This window comes from Sinocyclocheilus anshuiensis, unplaced genomic scaffold (genome assembly GCF_001515605.1).
Source record: "Sinocyclocheilus anshuiensis isolate Anshui unplaced genomic scaffold, SAMN03320099.WGS_v1.1 scaffold702, whole genome shotgun sequence".
Taxonomy (NCBI): Eukaryota; Metazoa; Chordata; class Actinopteri; order Cypriniformes; family Cyprinidae; genus Sinocyclocheilus; species Sinocyclocheilus anshuiensis.
The window spans coordinates 3,438,456-3,443,631 of record NW_015548184.1 but is presented as its reverse complement, the minus strand read 5'-3'; the positions used below and the strand labels follow the sequence as shown (position 1 = coordinate 3,443,631).

Sequence of the window (5,176 nt, the reverse complement as noted above, 5' to 3'; positions counted from 1 at the left end):
GATATTTTCAAGCCCAGTATCGTCGATATCGATACCGATACCTATAAACTAAATTGATTTTTTAAATGATTAAAAGAATATAATCAGTAACTATACTCACTTAATATTAGATATTAAAGCCGTGTTTTTTAAACATTTCACAGGCCTTTTTTGTTTACACTGTCAGAAATGAAATGTCCTATAATTGTATTTTAGCCCTTTACTGGGGCAGTAACCTCAAAGGTGCAACTATACCCCTAAAAAGGAGCATATTAGTACCATAGCATGCTTCATGCTTTAAGTGTAGATGAGTTTCAAAGGTCCACCTTTGTTGGCGTTACATAAGTACTATTATTATTATTTATTATTATTATTACCATGGTAAATTTGTGGTTACTGCAGTTTCACTACAAATACTGTGGTAAACAGTGGTTACAGTAATAAAACCATGGTTATTTTTTTGTAAAAGGCTGCCAGGCTGTTGTACCCCTAAAGGCGAAACTCATATATATTTTTTTTTCTGACAGATTTATTAACAGCAATTACAGAACATAACACAATCCATTTGAACTTTTAACAACCAGTTTAAATAAATTTACTTGCACAATTTAAGCCAATTTACTAGCAATTTTAAAATAAATATTACATGTACACAAAAGTTTGGGGTCAGTAAGATTTTGTAATATTTTTTTTAAGTCTCATGCTCAGGAAGGCTGCACTTATTTGAACAAACAAACAGTAAAAGCAGCAATAATGTGAAATATAACAATTAAAAATAACTATTTTCTATTTTAATATAGTGTCACATGATCCTTCAGAAATCATTCTAATATCATTTGCTGCTCAAGAAACATTTATTTTTATTGTTGCTTCATATTTGTGTGGAAACCGTGCTGCATTTTTCAGAATTAATTTTATATATAGTAACAATGTTATGTAATGTAATAATGTGGCAATGGTTTCTTAAGATCTACTTATGCTTCTGATGCTTTTGGGAAACGCAGCCCTATTTGAACAAGCACTGTGAGCCATGCATCAGCAGCGAACACTGTCTGTGATTGATTGGTTCTGTCTTTCAGCATTTGCGTGTGTTCCGATGAGCAGGAGAAATGGTTCTATCCTACACAATTATTCGCTAATATAGTCTATTTTTCCACTTAGCTTATTTTATGCCCCGAATTTCTTGATAAATAAATAAAATTAATGGTTAAAAAATGCACTTTAGAATCGATATTTTTATGTGAGGATCGATCCTTTCGATACAACATCAGTATCGAAAGTATCGATACTTAAGGAATCGATCCACCCATCCCTAGTCTTTAAGGCAGGAAACACCCTTACGAAAATGAACCATGGTTTTACTACAAATAAAACCAAAAAAACATGGTTACTACAGTTAAACCATGGTAACTACAAATTAACCATGGTTTTGCTACACTAACCATAGTTTAATCATGGTATTTGTAGTAAAACTTTGGCTAAACAAATGGTAATCAATCCGCCAAAAAAACTTACATTTCCTCATGCTTCTTGGCTCTCTGTTGCCATCCCCTATTAAGTAAACAGGCACTTCCTGTAAGGAGAGAATAGCCATTTTGAAAATGACCATTACGACTACTATGGAAAGAGTGCTCTAATAGGTGCAGACCTTGGCAAAGTTGCTAGGGAACATGCCTCTCTTTCCTCTCAGCTCCCCTTCCAGCCATCCTTCCTCTTTACCCTTTGAGACGTTCTTCACCACATCTCCCACATGCACCGTCAACTCATCTGACATCGTCGCCTCAAAGTCCAGAAGCACAAGCACCTCTAAAATGGACAGAAGAGAGGTGAAGCCATTGGTGGTTAGTAAACTGGAGTGTTTTATGAAATATGTAATATTTTGGCTTGCAAATTATGTTTTCAGCTACTTATAAGTATCTAAAATACATTTTAACATAACCATTCTACAGATTTTTCACTCAAATAAATGCAGATTTCATTTGGGCCAGCTATGATGTTTGTCGCATCCAGTGTAGACAGACTTTAGCTGTTGCGGCGCAGCGCTGTGCGACACGACAACTGTCGCGTCCGGTGTAGACACAGTGTGAGTCAGTTGCACTTTCTCAATCAGCCTTATCTTTTATGAAATACTTACCCTACAGACAAATGCATCTAATTATGTGAAAGACATGAAAAAACATGCCAAAGAGATTGAAGTGGTAGGATTTATGTGATTCTAAAGTGCAATACTGGAGCTGGATAGCCATGAGCAATGTGTTTCAACAGGCTTACAGGTATGCGAGTTGAACCTGAATGATTTGAACTCAAGAATGCATAGCAGTATAAAGAGCAGTTTGCATGATTCACAGTGGCATTTTATCTGATTTCCGGCAAGAAACTCTTGTGTGTTTTATCAGTCTAAATGTTAAGCCTTAATTACAGGTAGTTTATGATCAGGTGAGCTAAAAAAAAAAAAGCAGCATTATAATGATGTTGGTGTCAAACTGTCAGCTCAAGTTTCTTGACCACATACGTCACACTGAGTAAATCAGTAAATAAATAAATAAATACATTCAGTTATGGATAATTGTTAGTAATAATATTAAATCAAAAATATAATACAGGTGTAACCTGTCACTTGTCGTTTATTGCTTACTAATCAAAATTATGTTACACTCATTATACTACAATTCACATGAACACTGGCTACCGTATATATACATAATCACTATATATGCTTCTTCTAAAATACACTGATCTTTCCATTAAAAAAGCCATAGGTGTTGGAATGGCAATACAAATAAATAAATATATCTATACATAACCCAAGTATCACAAATACCACAGCTTGCCAAATCATAACAACCTTTTTGAAACAAAGTTTAAAAACTCACCCATGGCCCCTTGAAAGCTGTGTTTAGAGCACCAAGTCTGACAATGAAGATTCTGTTCAGTTCTCAGTGTCATGGAATCCCTGCTTGATTTAGTGGTATTACACAATCCAGAGACAGCAAAAGCTTCGTTGGACCTCCTTCTTTCTAGTCAAACATTAGCATTGTTGGGGAAAAAAAAAAATTCTCAGCTAGTCAAGACACGTTTATACCCTGAGAAGGAGAGATAAGTGTGTAACAGGTGAGACAGGTTTGTGTTGGTATGAGCCTTCTGGTGTCACGTGCCACAGCAAAACTGACTGACAATACTGCATGTGTACTCACTTGAAAGGAATTCAAGGAAAAACCTGATGTTTAAATAACCTTGATTTGATAGGAGCGTAATCTTAGGGAGCGTCTCAATCAGCTCCCTAGCTCGTGAATCAGTAGATCGTGTACACGAATTCGGGCACTGGTAAGTTCCCCGACTCACTGCACGTTGGGACAGTGATCACTCGAATTCCAGTGACATGATTACGTACAACGTCAACGGATAACAGTAGAACGTCATCACTGGAATTAATAAACAACAGACAGGACCGATCTCTTTTTGATATTTATTTTGTATTCTCTTTAAACACATCGTTCTGGTACAAGTTCTTACAACATTTAAGCCGAATATTAATTTGTGAACAATATTTGAGAGAAATAGGCCTTTTGTGTACATAGAAAAAGTCTTAGATCTTTGAGTTCAGCTCATGACAAATGGGGGCAAAAACAAGTGTTGCGTTTATAATAAGTGTAGTAGAACGTCATCACTGGAATTAATAAACAACAGACAGGACCGATCTCTTTTTGATATTTATTTTGTATTCTCTTTAAACACATCGTTCTGGTACAAGTTCTTACAACATTTAAGCCGAATATTAATTATAAATGTTAATTAGATGTGTTCAATTCCTGTCTAGCGATGTGCGTTTATGTTGAAATATACTAAAAAACGGTTTGTCTTTTCAAATCTTCTATCGCAAGTCATTCTATTTATCGAGTTGGCTCGTGTGGTTTATGTTTCGCGCTTCATAAATGTGACGTTATTTCCGGTAAGGGAGCATAGTGAGCGCCTATGCGCCCTAGTTTTTGCAGTGCATTGTGGGATTTTTCAGGAAGCGAACGTTCCAGTGCACTGGAAGGATTTAGCGATTGAGACAGCCCTTAAAATGGCCGACTCCCTGATCAGTGCCCTTACTACTGAACAAAGGAGCTGATTGTTAAATATGAGTGTGTTGATAGTTCTTTCAGTCTATGCCACGCTTAACTTTTATTGAACAGATAGCAGAGATATGATTGTACTGAGACTGTAATGCTTTTATTTAGAGCATGCCGGGCCAATTTAAACAGAAATAATAAAGCATTTTTAAGAGACCATTAAAATAGGCTTAATTCACAATATGATAATTTACCAAAAAAAAAAAAAAAACTTCCTGTTTCTACTTGACACAAAAATCAGTCAGATGTAAAATTGCTGCATTTTTATTTCTTTCTGATTGTGAGTATATAAATGCAAGTCAAAAAAGTCAAAATGTCTATATCAGACAGTGCAAATCAGAACCCAGACAGCTAAAATCCAATTTTGAGTATGAATGAAAATTGTTCACTTTCCCGCCAGCATATTCTTTATACTTTTAACTCTTCAAAAACAAAAATAAAGGTGCTTAGCCAATAGAAAAAGGCATACAATTTGAAGACACACATTAGAAAAACCATAATAAAACAGGATGCACACACATATTGTCAAAAACTTGCACCCCAATAAATCAAAAATTGTCTTTAAAACATTTGTATGTGCATGTACATTTAACTTTATCTGTAGGCTGTTTGTCCAGTTTCAAAGTTGACATCTTTGACTAGCAGTTGGATGAATGTAAATCTTTTCCCCCCACATGTCAGTGACTGGGACATGAATGTCTACCTGCTGTAGTTTGGTCCCATAGCGAGACTGGGTCATTCATACAAGTTATTAAGTCATGATCTTCCTTTCTATAGGTAGACACACAAGGGTTTCAATTAAGTCCACAACACATTAATATGTACATCTATTTTTTTTTCAACAGCAATAATGAGTACATAACTAGCCATAGTTCTATACTGGTATTCTACACCTCAGGCACTATGGTGTATCAACGGCACCTAACCATTGAACTAGTGCTCAAATAAAATGGGCTTTTTGATGCCTGATATCAACATCTATAAAGCAGTGTGGCCAATAAACTACATATGTGTCGTATTATGTTGAATTGTACTGTATATTACACAATCAAAATTCACACACAAATAAAAAATAAAATGTC

The 5,176-nt window shown here is 35.3% G+C and overlaps 1 pseudogene; it reads right to left on the bottom strand.

The window, feature by feature from the left end:
- LOC107704981 (SH3 domain-containing kinase-binding protein 1-like) overlaps positions 1-3,303 on the bottom strand; it is a 15,881-nt pseudogene extending 12,578 nt beyond the window's left edge.
- Positions 3,304-5,176: the final 1,873 nt, after the last annotated feature.